Source organism: Phalacrocorax carbo, chromosome 2, assembly GCF_963921805.1.
Source record: "Phalacrocorax carbo chromosome 2, bPhaCar2.1, whole genome shotgun sequence".
In the NCBI taxonomy this organism is placed as follows: Eukaryota; Metazoa; Chordata; class Aves; order Suliformes; family Phalacrocoracidae; genus Phalacrocorax; species Phalacrocorax carbo.
Window position 1 is genome coordinate 108996610 of NC_087514.1, and position 14292 is coordinate 109010901.

Here is a 14292-nt window from a genome sequence, read left to right on the forward strand (position 1 = left end):
GTTCACCGGGTTAGGCCTGTTAGCCTATATGGTTTGGGGAAGGCTTCAAATGTGGCACAGCTATCTGCTGTGTTTGCCCCTGTTGGGAAACTGCACTGGGGCAAACTGATTCAGAGAGCCCTAAGCCATCTTCATGTGGCTAGCACCACACTGCACCATGCCTTCTCCACAGCAAAGCTAGCCCCAACAGGCCGTTGCAATGAACAGAAATAACTAAGGCACATTAGATATTGTGAAATTTATCTAATTGTACATTATATATACAAGGCCCCTCTAGGCTGTAATAGCTTTATGCCACTTGGAGATAATCTTACACTGGGTTGATCCTTTTCTGTGAAGTTTGTCTAAAGCAAAGTAGAGTCTAACCATTAGTTTCCTATACTGTGCAAGAGCTTTATGTGCCTTATGTTTGACTGTTCACTCAGTTGTGCAGATTTGATGCTGATGAAGCTCTGCTGTCGTCAGCAGAGTGATGGTGGCAGCCAAGCAATCTGGGAGCCTTTACAAAAGTTCTGCCAATGAACACTGACAATTACTTTCCTAATGGATTCTAATTGAAACGGAAAATGGAATGAATTAAAGTGAACATAAAGGCCATAATTTGGTTTGGTTTTCTGGAAGTTTCATATAACCTATTAATTAATTAATTTTTAATTGGCAAAGTTTGCTTTTTGCATAAAACAAAAGCCTCATTAGTACAACTTTTCTTTCAAGCAAAAAACAACATAAGCCTATGCTTCTTCATGAGTACCATGTATTTTTCTTGAAGCACCATCCTTATTCAGACTTCAGTTAAAGGTAACCTGTGAAATCAATCTGCAGGGAATCAACCTTTTTTCTTTTGCTCTTTCTAGGTGTCCCTATTAGCAGTAAAAAATCGTAGCAAGTCTGGGAAAGACCATAAAAGTCACATAGATTTTCAGTGAGCTGGCAGTGCAACTGTCTTGAACTCCTGAATTACTGAGATGGGGAAAGAGCAATAACTGAACAGAGAGGCCTTCTTCATTCTTTCCACTGTACTGCGGACCAGGTGTATGTGCCCAAGTGTGGTACATTCAGGAATCCATTTTTCCATGCCGAATGCTTGAGTGGCTGGACAGATCCATTCTCCATTACAGCTCTGCAGAGCCGTGTTTATTTGTGTACAATTTACACAAAGTTTTCTTATTTTTCATTGGACTACAAAATCATTATCTGTGACTGGAGGAGTATATTTTACCTTTTTGGGTAAAAGATTTTTAGGTTTTGTTTGACCTTGCAGTAAAGAAGGTTAACGTCCAGTTTTGTGGTGTTCTGAAAAATTTCATAGCAGATGGTGGACAATGCAGGGGACATGAAGATCCCAGAAAACTGGACTGCTTACAGTGTCTTCTTCCAGCTGTATGATCAGCATCTGGGACTTTCAAAAGACAACTATTATCAGTCATATCTAACTATCATCCTGATGTAATACTGCTAAATGCTCAAGGAAACCCTGTTCTGGGCCCCAAACACAGAGAAAGAACACAATGTGAATCAATAAGAATATTATATAAGGGATGACTAAAAGAACACACCCGCACCTAGCAAATAGACAAAATATTATAGGTAAAAATACGGATCAGATATATGAAGACTTCTCACATTATTCAAAATGTTTTGGATCTGGTTAGCTGTAGAAATCCTGTCAAAAAACAATGCATGAAAGAGAAGAAGCAACATGGCATATATTAGCTAGAAAAAGATATGAGTCTAATTATGAATTTTCCAAGTATCATAATGAACCATTCCCATTCCACAATATCACATGCAGAAAGGTCTGTGAGAAAAAGCATGCAGTCACAGTGCAGAGATGTAGCCTGAGCTGTGATCTTCGCATCAAACCTGAGACAAAAAGGGCGTTGCACTCTGAAAATGAAAGGCACTGAGGACCTTCATAATCATTGTCACTTATAAATGTTGCATAACAAATGTAGGAAGAAGTACCACGTGCTGTAAACTTGACTGAGCTTTTCCTTATCCCCTAGGAATTGGCTTTAATCCACAGCATACCACAGAAATCATTAATATGATGAGACAAGTCTACACACTAATGAAGTAATATTGGCTGCATTCAGCCTTTAACAGGGCTTCAAAAGGAATGGTACAAAGTAAGACCCAGGATCTAGCAAGAATGTGTTTATCTCAGCAGTGATTTTTGGACTGAAGATAGACACATTGCTAAAAGAATTAGGTGATCCAGATAAATATCCATTGCTGCTGCTGTCTTAGGTGGGAGAATAAGTGTAGTGATAACAAGCCATGGTTTACTCCTCAGGAGAGTAGAAGTTGCCCGTCTGGTCCAACTCTCTCTGTAGAGCTGCCCCCTTCCAGTGCACAATAACATCTAGGAGTACTGCAATAGTTATTGTCTATTCCATTAGTCATAGCTGTAGGCATTATGTCCAGTGAACTAGGGTTCAAAAGTCCCACAAGTCAGGGCAGGACTGCTGTACTGCCTTGTATTCCCAGCGTGCATTCTGCTTCTTGAGGATTTTCTCATGCAAAGACTCAGTAGCAGCACAGGACTACTTACAACCCTGCCCCTGCCCAGCTCAGTAGAAATCTGTGACTTCTCAGAAAGCAACCTGTTCTGATGCCTTTAATTCATGTAATTCCACAAATAAATTGTAGCAGATTTTAAGTTATGAAATGCTGAGGGTTTTTGGTTTGATTTTCTTTTCCTCCAAGCCATATCCAAAGTCCATTGAAACCACTGGACAAATACCTATGAATTTCAAATTAATTCGGATCAGACTTCAAGTGCAAAAATAGGAGATGTGGTCTGGCATGTGCATGGGGATTGGTCTGTATTTCTATGCTCAACCAGAGTATGGAGCAAAGTTACCCAGAAGGTTACTTCTATTACTATATTATGGAAGGATGCTTAGCAGACACATGTGCATAGGGTAAATGGATCACTAGTGTCTAAAGACATCTGATGTCAGTTCTTGTATCTGCTTTCCTGCCATTGAAATGCAGATTAAACTTTCCCTTCAGCTTGATACAACCAAAGGCTGCTGCAGCCCACAGGTCTTGTTTAAAGTTGAAACCATTCTCTGCTTTTTGTATAAGCAGTCAGTTTTTGCAAGGGAGTATAGCATTTTGCCTTCAAACCTCTCCCCAGTCAACAGGCAAAAAATAATTCTGTGGACATGCATTCAGTTTTGTGATGCTGTGTTCACCTCCTGTGGCCAACTTCTTCTATTTCTTCTTTTTTTCAGCAATATTATTTTAATTCATGTGTTACACAAGATATTTATTCTTCTGCTGTTGTACAAGGCACTCCAGAAGACAAAACAAAGGGTAGACAAGTCAGTTGTGCAGAACTACATTAACAACTTTAATGCAAAAGGAGGCACAAAATGTGCAATAAATCACCTGATTAAAGCCTGAAAACCTCTTTTTGTTTATACATTTATTGATTTTTTTTCTCTAATCTTTTCTAGCTCCTTCAATCATCAGTCTCTTGCTTGCCCTCTATGATCCAAAATCAAAGTAACAGACTTCAGCTAAACAATAGTTGCAATTTATACAAGGGATGCCTTTATCCACCAGAGAGACTCCTTCCAACTCCAGGAAAGGACAAACTGTTCAGATGTTTTTCAGTCTTTATGAAAGAAATCGCAAAGCAGAAAGAAAACATTTCCCTATGAACAGTTGCTGAAACAGCCAGAGGGTAAAGCAGTGATTGTTCTGTGTCCATTTCTGTTGGTTTTGATAATATAATTAACTGCAGGGCAGAGTGGGTGAGATGTAAGGCAAAAGGTTATGAGGCTGTCATGGCCCATAGTAGATGCATTCTCCTGATCTCTCCTAGTCATGCTGCAGCTTTCTCTACCTTCATTTTATAACATAGCAAAGCAGCCTATGCATAAACTTTTCTGTTTTAGCCAGACCTGGTTAATGATAGGTGAGATAGTTGCTGATTTCCAGTGAGAAATGTTGATGGCTGGGTAAGTCTGATGATTCGTACTGAGTGTCAGGACTGAAATGTGTGTCTTCATGTCTGACTCAGCATCAGAGGCTATTGTAGTCTTGAGTACTTTCTGCTGATGCATTTCATCCTCCTACCCAGTCACAGTGCATGATAATTTAAGGAATTAGAGACACTAACATTCTCACATTTGTCTTCTCCTCCTACAAGCAAATGTTATTTGCATAAAATGTCAACCCTTCCATGTTTGGCTTCTAATACTCATTTCTTGGTTTGTTGGTTAGTTGTTTCTTTTTCACTAAAGCCGATGTAAAGATGAAGTGAAAACATAGCCTGTGTTTTCTTCCTTGACTTCCTAGCTTTTACATGTTTTGACTGACAAGCTGAAAAATACGGGTGGGTAAAGGAAAAGTTAACTAAAAAATTTCTCCCATAAATGCTTTAGTAAACTTTAAAAACAGCATTAAACAAAAATTACTCCCAACAGCGCTCCAGGGTTATTTGAATACCCTGCTGATTATAATTCCCCAATACCTATTGTTTTCATCATTACAGTTTCCTGGAAAATTAAATAGATATTGTCATGTATCTCATTCTGTTATTTTCTTCATTTTATTTCACAGGTCATTTGCAATCTCTTTAATGTGGAAGCTAAAAATCTTTATTGTGTAAGCAGTAACATAAAAATATGGTATGAAAATGGATCAGGATTTTGAAAGGCAACACTTTTTTCTGCTGATTGCTTTGGAAACTGATACGAAGGATTCTTCCTAAGTAATGCTGGAATGCTTATGATGTCAGTTTTTGGTAGTAAATCTTAGGATCCTTGTCTTTCAAGTCCCACCGTGTACAATGTACTGCCAGCAGAGAACTATAAAATGGTTTCTCCCCCAGAGAGATTACAATGACTTAAATTGTGATAAACAGCGGTATCAGAATACTATCAACCTAAGTGCTTTCAACTTTTGGGGGCCTTTTAGTAGGAATCACAGCTAGGAAATAATAGGAAAGAAACAATAACAATCTTACTGTTATTTTAAAGTTTTAAGGCGCAGCCAAATGTTTTTGTGTGATGGAAATGGGAACAGACTGGCTTGTGGTCTTCAGCTGTTCCTTCAGCTATTCCTTCAGGAAAAGAATAATTTGGTATCTGCTTCTCTGAGCTAGCTGTATTTTGAAGTGGCCACAATCCTTGTATTTATGTGTCTGTCTGTGTGTGGTCAGCCTGAAAACAGTAGCTGCTTTTAGCAGGATTTGTGGTGTGGCTTTTTCCCCAGTAAAAGTGGAGAAGTGATTCAAAGTTTACACCACTTAGTCCACTGATTTAAGTGTATTCATGGAGGTACCAGAATGTATTAACAGACATCAATTGATTCTCATATCAGAATGGCTACAGTAGAGTGTGTAGTCCAGTTTTAATACAATAAGCGATACTATATGTTGTCACTAAGGCATACAGTTTCTTATTAAAACACTCTATAGAGAAAGAGAATAAATTATATATTGTAAATTGATATAACTAGCAGAACATTCAACATGAAGAAACCATAATTAAATAATAATCTTTAAAAAATACACAGTATGTGGGAAATAGGATGATCCACATTAAACAATATGTGAACATAATTTCACAGAATGCTGTATATACAAAATCAAACTATGCAAAGTATATTTATATTACTTAAGAAGAAGAGATGAAAATGTGTGCTGAAAACTGAAAGAATAAAACCAACTGTGATTTCTTATGACTTTGAATAAAAGCTATAAAAAGCCACCAAACCAACAAAATGTCAAAGTATGTTATTGAGCAGGACTAAAAGGAACAGAGGGTCCTCTCAGCTAGAAATTTTCACCCACTTTACACATGTTAAAAACCCAGTCCAGATAGGCAGTCCACAGAATCATGATTTCTGCCTCTTAACACTGAGGGCTCTACACTGTAATTCCATACAGAATTTCATGCAAAAAAAAAAAAAATCACATGAGAAACAAATATCTGTTGATGGTCTTCAGGGAGAAGTCCAGGAGTTACCTGAACAGAAAGACGGTGGCTAAGATCTGGGTTTACATATGCACTTAGGAGCCTAAAGGTGATTGATTTCAACAGGGCTCTAATTCATAGCTGTATTTAGGTATCTGTATCCTAAATGTTTATATGAATTAAGGTCAAAGCTACATTCTAGTCAGGAACTTTGTCTGTGGAGAAATATCCAAATAGTCCAAGATATCAGAAAGTTCTGGTTCAGTTCTATATGCAGGAGCAGGTATTAATTTATAGTTTTAACGTCACTGTACCTCTACCAGACTGACTTGATGGTAGGTGATACTTTGTTTTCTAGGCCTTTGGACTGTTAGGCACAGTATATTACTTGATTGGCCAAAGTTTTTGTGTATTTGTATACTGATATTAGAGCAGCCAGTTTTTTCCATAATTTCTGATTGACAGCTCTGCTACTGAAAACCCAAAGTAGTACACTGATTTCAGAGGTCTCTGGATACCCTTTTCCAAAGAGTCCTATGAAATATAAATCCAGGTTTGATACTGGTTAATACAGCAGTCAGAAACATGAACAGCCAAGAGCCTCTTTGCTAGACAGATCAGTCCCCTTCTCATGCTTCCCTCAGTATCAAATCTATGTGCAGACTGTGAAACAATAGGAGGGGACCGACACCTGCACTATGGTAGGCAGAATACATGAGAGTATGGCATAGCAATCTCATGAAACTCTGCTTGCCTGTGTCCCTGGCTCTCCTCTCACTCACACTGCCAGGATTACTGCAACCTGCACCGTTCTCATACAATTTCTAGATTTAGCACCATAATAGTCTCATTTCCCCATACCAGCCTCCATGGAGGATAAAAGCTCCACAGTCTCCACCTCCTCACATCCGCTGGGCAGTTCCATTTCAGAGATGACTACCCAGGAGCTGTGAGTGATTATAAGAACCATCCATGTTGTGCCTGCTGTCAGGTTCCCTCCTGGGCCAGAGTATTGAAAAGACATATTGTACGCTCAGCAAGAAATTGCAGTTAGCCTAGGCTCTAGTTAGACTGTAGTTTTGAGAGAGAATATTAAGAACTTAGGGCACTGGAAAAACAAAGGTCTTTTTCCACCCCAGGAGGTAGAAAAGTGCCAGAAGGTGGATATGAGGCTTTTGTAAGCTTTGAGTTTGTGGATTCTGCTGTCTGACCCAAGGTTCTAGCTCTGTAGTATGTAATTTAAAGTCTCCTCTAGGTGCTTATAATTTAATTGTAAGGTGTCTCACAAACATCTTAGCAGGTGCAAAGAGGACATGAAGTGATCCTTTTTTCCTCTCTCCTCAGCTGGAACATGAAGAAGGCACTTTATGATCCAATTAGTGCCTCCAGGAGCTCTCTAATTGCATTATAAAACATCTTAAAAAAATAGAAAATTAGAAGCTGGTTTTAAAACCTGAAAAAAAAGGAAGTGTTGTTTAACTATTTGCCCTCCTGGTAACTCAGCAGTGAGAGGACCCAGTATCCTTATACACTGCATTTTGTCTGTAACTTCCCCAGATGTGAAATGCATTCCATTGCCCAGAGCTCTGGAGAGCAGAGCATCCTTTATTGCGTTGTAATTGGAGCTTAAAGTATGCTGTGAAGCTTTGCACCCATAGTAGCTTGCGATGTTTATGCATGTTGCTCATTCAAGGAAACTGCAACTGTGCTGCACTATCTGTGGCCATTTTAGCCTGCTAAGTATGTGTTCTATTGAGTTTTTATACCAAGCTCATTTGGCATAGTGTCAGAGAGGTATTATATATAATAAGCTGTAACATGCTTTCAACTTCAAAGCTCAGCCTCTGTATAATAATTATCACATCACTTTCCATAACTCTCATATATTTTACTTTCTGAGTGGGTGGGAAGAAGATACTGAAATAATATTTAGACTTATATAGTGCTTTTCAGCTATAGATCACAAAATATTTTCTGTTGGCAGTTAAGCATTATCTTCTCCACTGTGAGGATGGAAAAGACTAAAATGTAGATAACACAGAGCTGTGAGTAGAACCTGATCTGATCCTTAGTGCATGGCCCTTCCTATTCACTGAATCAGTGCTGCTACCAAGTACTTCTTCATTAGCTGACAAAGGCGATGGGGTTTGTATACCCTTTCCAATAAAAGAATGAGACATATAAAAGAAAAACTCTTGAATATGTCTGTTACATCTCATGAATGGCAGTAATACTTGCTTTCCCTTACACACACACAGAGCTGAGCAGAATACAAGCCATGCATTTTGTTTTTCCATCTAATCCTTTTTTGTTGCTGGGATTTAACCCAGCCCATTGCAGCAAAAAGGCACAGTAGCAAGACTCTGAGGTGAGGTTACACTGTGTGCAGGGTCCTCTAGCCTCGGGAAGAGGCTAACAACCCCAAGGGTGTCCTTAAGCACCTATGTGTCCTTGAAATAATTCAGAAAGGGACACATCAATCTAATTTAAATAGGATAGGGTATTGTTCAAAATTCAGGTGTTATGTTACCTGAACCCAGTCCTCTTCTTACTGACAAATTTGCACTCTTATTTAGGGGAGCCTTTTCTTGCCTGGTACAGTGACTGTGCTGGGAGCCTCTTCTCCCTCTGGCTAACAGGTGCTGACAGTCTCTCTGCATTCCAGTAACAGGAGGAAAGGTCTACACCTCTGGGAGGTGAGATTCATGGTCAGATGCTGTTTCAGGAAAAAGGTAAGGGACAGCTGACACCTTTCATCTTTTGTTCTGCCGTGCTGTCACATACCTATGCACTGGCATACCCATTCATACCCCGCTTTGAGTAAAGCCAGTGGCAGTAAGACAGTAAGTCACCAAGAGACTTACCAGGATGCTCTTTTTTGTTTCTCTTCTGCAAAGGTTCACCCCTTGCTTTCTCTCATCTGAATTTTGGATTGGATTTCACTCATACTCGGAGCCCCAAATTATCTCAGAAAAACAAGAATACTGCTCACATTAAAACTCCTCTGATTCAATGAACAGTGCGTCATCTTGTTCCAGGTTCTTTCACGGCAAGATCACATTTTCCAGTATAAAATTCATAGGCCTTAATAAATCTTCCAAGGTAATGGTCTGAATTTCAGGAGTTTAACAAACACGCTGAGTTTTAGGTTTTATTACAAACATTTCATATAATTAGCATGAACAGATGGCATATGATTCTACCATTAATCATTTGTGTACAACCAAAATACAGTAATGTCAGTATCTCCCAGAATGCTTCTTTGAAAAAACACCTGGCTGCAATTCTGATTTCTCTTGTACCTATCAGAGACCATGACTGTAGTAAAATTACTTCTGATTTATCTCAGTATTGAACAGTGGTAGAATGAAGCCTTTTTCATTATACAAACTATCCTCAGTGGTTTCAAGACTTGCATTGGGTTTTATGCAATATATAATAAGTTAAAAAAATAACTTCCCTGTGTGGGAAAAAAAAGGAGGAATATTAATGGAGAAAATCTTTCAAAGCATTTCTGGAAACAATACCCTTATGTATAAAAAGAGCCTTTTTTGGCGTCTCTGTGTGGTAGTGTTTTCAATTCCAATAGCTATAATAAAAAAAATCTGCCCTATTTGTCAATCTGTCAGGAAATATATTTCAGCTTCAAGCATCATACTCCTGGGGTTTATGGAAATCACAAAGCATCTCATTCAGATGAAGAGGCTGAAGCTATAAGCAGTGCAATTAATATCTTCAATTTCTGCCTTCAGCATGAAAAGAAGCTCAAAAGCTTTTTGAATCTGAATCCCAAATTCTATCTAATAGTTCACATCTGGCTTATGCTATTTATGAAAAACAACAGTTGTTGGTATCAGCAGTGCATTCAGTGACATACTAACCTTCTTACCTAACAAGGCAAGGGCATGTCTGGCCAGACATCCTGGAAAGGTTATTTGGCGGGTTCAGCTGAGCGGAAGGGTCGCATCTCAAATGTAGCTGTTGTAAAACTTGGAAACAGAAAAGGCTCCACCTCCCTGACAGTACAAAACCATGGATTACCGTGCGTTTTCACACACTGTACAGAGTACAGCTGACAAGAGTCATAGTGTTTATTGGCAACAATCTTTGCACAGTGACAGTCTAACCTTTTTATTTATTTGCTGTTTGCATTTCAGTAGGACTCAACACCCCATCTCAGACACCGCTATCTTTGATCCTATGCAAGCACCTGGACAGGTATAATTCATTCCTGAAAAAAACCTGCCAGTCTAAGCCTGTTTGACACCTTAGGAAGAACCAAATTGGCAGCATGTGTTTTCTCTGTGAGACTCAGATCACTAATAGGCACAACAAAAGCTCAGGAAAGGGGATAGCAAGAGTTGTTTCATTACTAGAGCTGGAGACTTATTCAGGCATTCCAAGTAAAGATAAAAAGCAGATATTCTCTCATATGACTCCTTCACCTCACTATGTTTGAGAAGGACCCAGAGCATGTAACATCCTTGCTGCTATACCAGAGGAATGTTGTACAGGGAGAAGGGGCTTACTCTGAAAATTACTGCAGCAGAGCTTGGAAGACCTTCTCATAACTCATTCACTTTACAATAAAAACATCCTTTCTTCCCACAGTGCCTATCTCCAAAAAGGGGCCTGCTTTTTCGCAGAGAAATGGAGAAGAAAACAGACTTGTATAAGCACAAGTTTGTTCCAGTTAGGTAGCTGAGATGACAAAGGAGTTTGTGTCACGTTTTAGGTAGGGATGTGCACTAGGAAAATGAGTGGTGCCAGCATCAGCTTTCCATGGATAAATGGATAAATGCTCTTAGCAGTCTGGTTTTATTTAAGTGTAGCCTCTCTTTGAGCAGGAGGTTGAACTCCCAAGGTCCCTTCCAAACTGAATTACTCTATGTTTCTAAGAAGCCGTGACAACACTCAGGTGGCTGAAAAATGGCAAACTGCCCATAGTAATGGATTGTTTGGGCACAACCCAAGCGGTATTCTGTACCTCCCATGGCTTTCCTTCTCTTCTGACTGGGCTTTTAACTGGTAATTTACATTTTGCTTATTCTGTAACAACCAGAACTGTAAAAACTGATGGGAGAAAGGGAGGTAAAAGAAAACAGCTTAGACCCTCTTGCTGATAATGAAAAATACAGATGCTGTATTACGGTGCTGTAAAATGGTCTCTCTCCACCAGAATGGTGCATGACAGTAAACCAAACATGATTAAGAAAGCTGCTACAGGCACAGGCTGCTTAATATTCCTGCAGAGTCTAAAGAAGCCAAATGTTTTCCCAATTCATCTCTTTTTAAACATAATAAAGCAAAAGAGAGAGAGGGAAATATTTGTCACACTGGGGTTAATGTCTTTCCTTGAACACCACAAAAACCCACTACCAAAGTTTGCTGGACAAAAGTCAGGTGGGAGATGATTTCTTCATTGTGATTCAAGCTCACTGAAAATATTCTTTTAGTCAGTGATGCATTTATCTCATGCTACTATGGAGAATCCACCTGTGCAGCCAAATTTTGATCAGAGGTGTGTCTTGTCTGAGCAGTTAGAGGACTGTAATACATGAAGCGCTACTGAGCAGTGAGCGCTCATACTCCTGTGCTAGGACATGCAGCTACAAAGCAGATGAAAGAGTACCTAGGGAGTGCCTAACAGACTCTTGCTTATGGCTATGAATAACAATGAGAGCTGGGTTGAAGGGATTTTAATTTTTTTTTCATTTTTTGAATATTTACACTTAAAGGAAACCATTTTATTTATTTATTTTGTGCATATGGCTAAATCCCAGTTGAGGGTAATCACTGTAGGCTTTATGCCTCCTGCTTGTTTTCTGGAAACACTCAGGACAACCCGAGCAGTGAGACTAGATAACTATTCCTTTTTCATTGCTGCAGAGGGTGTGAAATAGGACCTTAATGGCTTGGTAACCTTCAGGTACAGGTGATTATACATAATGCCAGGTATTGAATATTGAGATCCCAAATGTCACTGTTTAGCCAGCCTGTTCAAGGCTGGGATTATGTCATCCTGTAACATTTGTACACAGATCAACCCATTATTTATTAATAACTTTGAAGGATTTTCTCTGGAGCAAATTTGTCTACAATTTGTATGAATGAGAGAGGAACAGGAAACCTACTCACAGTTTATAAAAGGGGTGGGCTTAATTTCAGCTTCTACCCTTCATGGATGTCTCTACTTTCACCATTTCTCTGGCGAATATTCAGGCCAGGGAGCATATGCTGGAAGGAATATGCTGTCCAACAACAAAGAAATGCTCTAAATTTGGAGTGCTGGAACACTAAATTTACACTGGAGTGCTGGAAGTATTCTGCCTGCTTGGACTCTTCAAAGCTTCAGCTGGCTTTCCAGGGGCTTTTAACACACCACAGTAAACTGGCAGACGTTAGCCCAGCCTTTTGAGGGGGAAGCATCCACAGATCATTCTAACACTTTTTTTTTTGCAATTTTTTTCCCAAGTGAAGTGTAACCTGTAGAGGGTTAGAGACATTTTGTTGCCACAAAGGCCTTTCCTTCCTCCCACAGAAAAAAGATTGTTTCCTGTGCATAGTAAAACTAGCTTTCACATGAATGAAACACTGTAGATGTTTAGAGGAAAGATTATGAAATGTCTTGCTTGTCACAGAATCAGAGCAAACATCTATGAGTTTTGAAGGTGGAAAGAAAACAAGATTTTCTTGACACTGATATGTTTTTATGAAGATCTAGGCATGAGTCAAACATAAAACTTTGTCTTGTTGGATAATAAAGATGCTTAAATACAACCAAATGTGCATGGAAATCTTTTCCTGACCTTTAATTATTACTAGGAAGTACCACAACAGAACAAAATAGCCATTGATAACTAGATTAGCAATAACAATTCTGTCCACAAATAAAAAATTAGTATTGCCTTTTCTTGAGGTAGTTGGCCCTCTTGATTAACATATTAAAACCAGAGTGATTTATGTATCAGGGAGCATGGAGGGGGAGGAAGTGGCTGGCATTGCATCCACCTTACATTAGCTCCCCAGCCATTCTTACCAGGTACTTGAGACTGAGACAGCTGCATATGGCCTTCAGGGCAAGGTTTAAATTCATGCCTTAAATCTGCACTGGGTTTTCCTATTCCTTCACACTCTTTCACATTCACTTTGATAAAAAATAGAAGATATACACTTGTTAGGCATGTGGTTTCACTCTTTCAGGTGCTGTTCCTAAAACACTCTTGTTTTCAGACTGTAGACAAGATATTTACCTTTCACTTGAATCATGTAATCTGTCTCCTTGTTGTCATCTTTCTAATATCTTTAGAAATAATTCTTTTTAAAAATTCCCCGTTCTTTCCAGACAGCAAGATTAAATACTGATGTTTAACAAATGTGTTGACTGATCTACTACATTATCCCCTGTATGGAAAATTTCATAAGTAAATGAACAGAAATGTCAGCTTCCACGTTTTGCATGCTAGGCAGTGCAATAGGATCAGTAATGGGAAGTCTATGAAAAGGGAAGTGAAGAGGAAAATGGAAGTCCTTTGCAATAAACGGACAGAGAACCTCATCAGGGATTCTTTTTGTGAAGATTAGGGCTTTAGCATCACTAGAATACATGCTTCACAAAAATACTGCACTTCTATTCTTTTTTGCAGGTTTATGGGAAAAGAACAGAGAACAAAGCAGAACAAAATAGAAATTAACAACTATTACTATGGCTCTGCCCCATGCTATGATGCACACTTTTATACCTTTAATCTGTAGATTCAAAGACATCATTAAATCTGATTTGATTAACCTAAAGAAATCCAGGAGTTAATTTACAGCTACTTGCCAATTTACAAGCCATTGAAGTGCAATGAAGCTGAGTATTCTTCTTTCAGCACTTTCATAATTAAGCATTTGACTAATTTAAATATTAAAACTGTTTTCTCATAATTGCCTAATCTCAGTCAAATATAACCGAGACAAATTCATGTCTGCTTAGAAGATCTGAGATCTGTTTTAGCACTAAAGCCCACTGAAATCAGTGGAAAGATTCTGACGCTTCTATCATATGCTTCTGCCAGCAAGGTCATCATCTGAGGGCTTTCTCAGAAAGGACTGGCACCAAATTTACACTGTTCAAGAGCAGACTTTCATTATGTACACTAAAGGAATCCAACAAAATGTTTTTTTTTCTTGTTACTAACAGCATCTGAAATTATTTTACAGAAAAAGAGCTGTTAAAATATAATTATGTTGTTGCTAATTTTTTGTGTCTCATTTTGCTCAGGTGAGATACTGAAAATGGAAGAGGAATTTTCATTTCCTGTTTCTATTCCATTTCATTTTCAGGGTAAGATTAACAAACACAATTCAAATG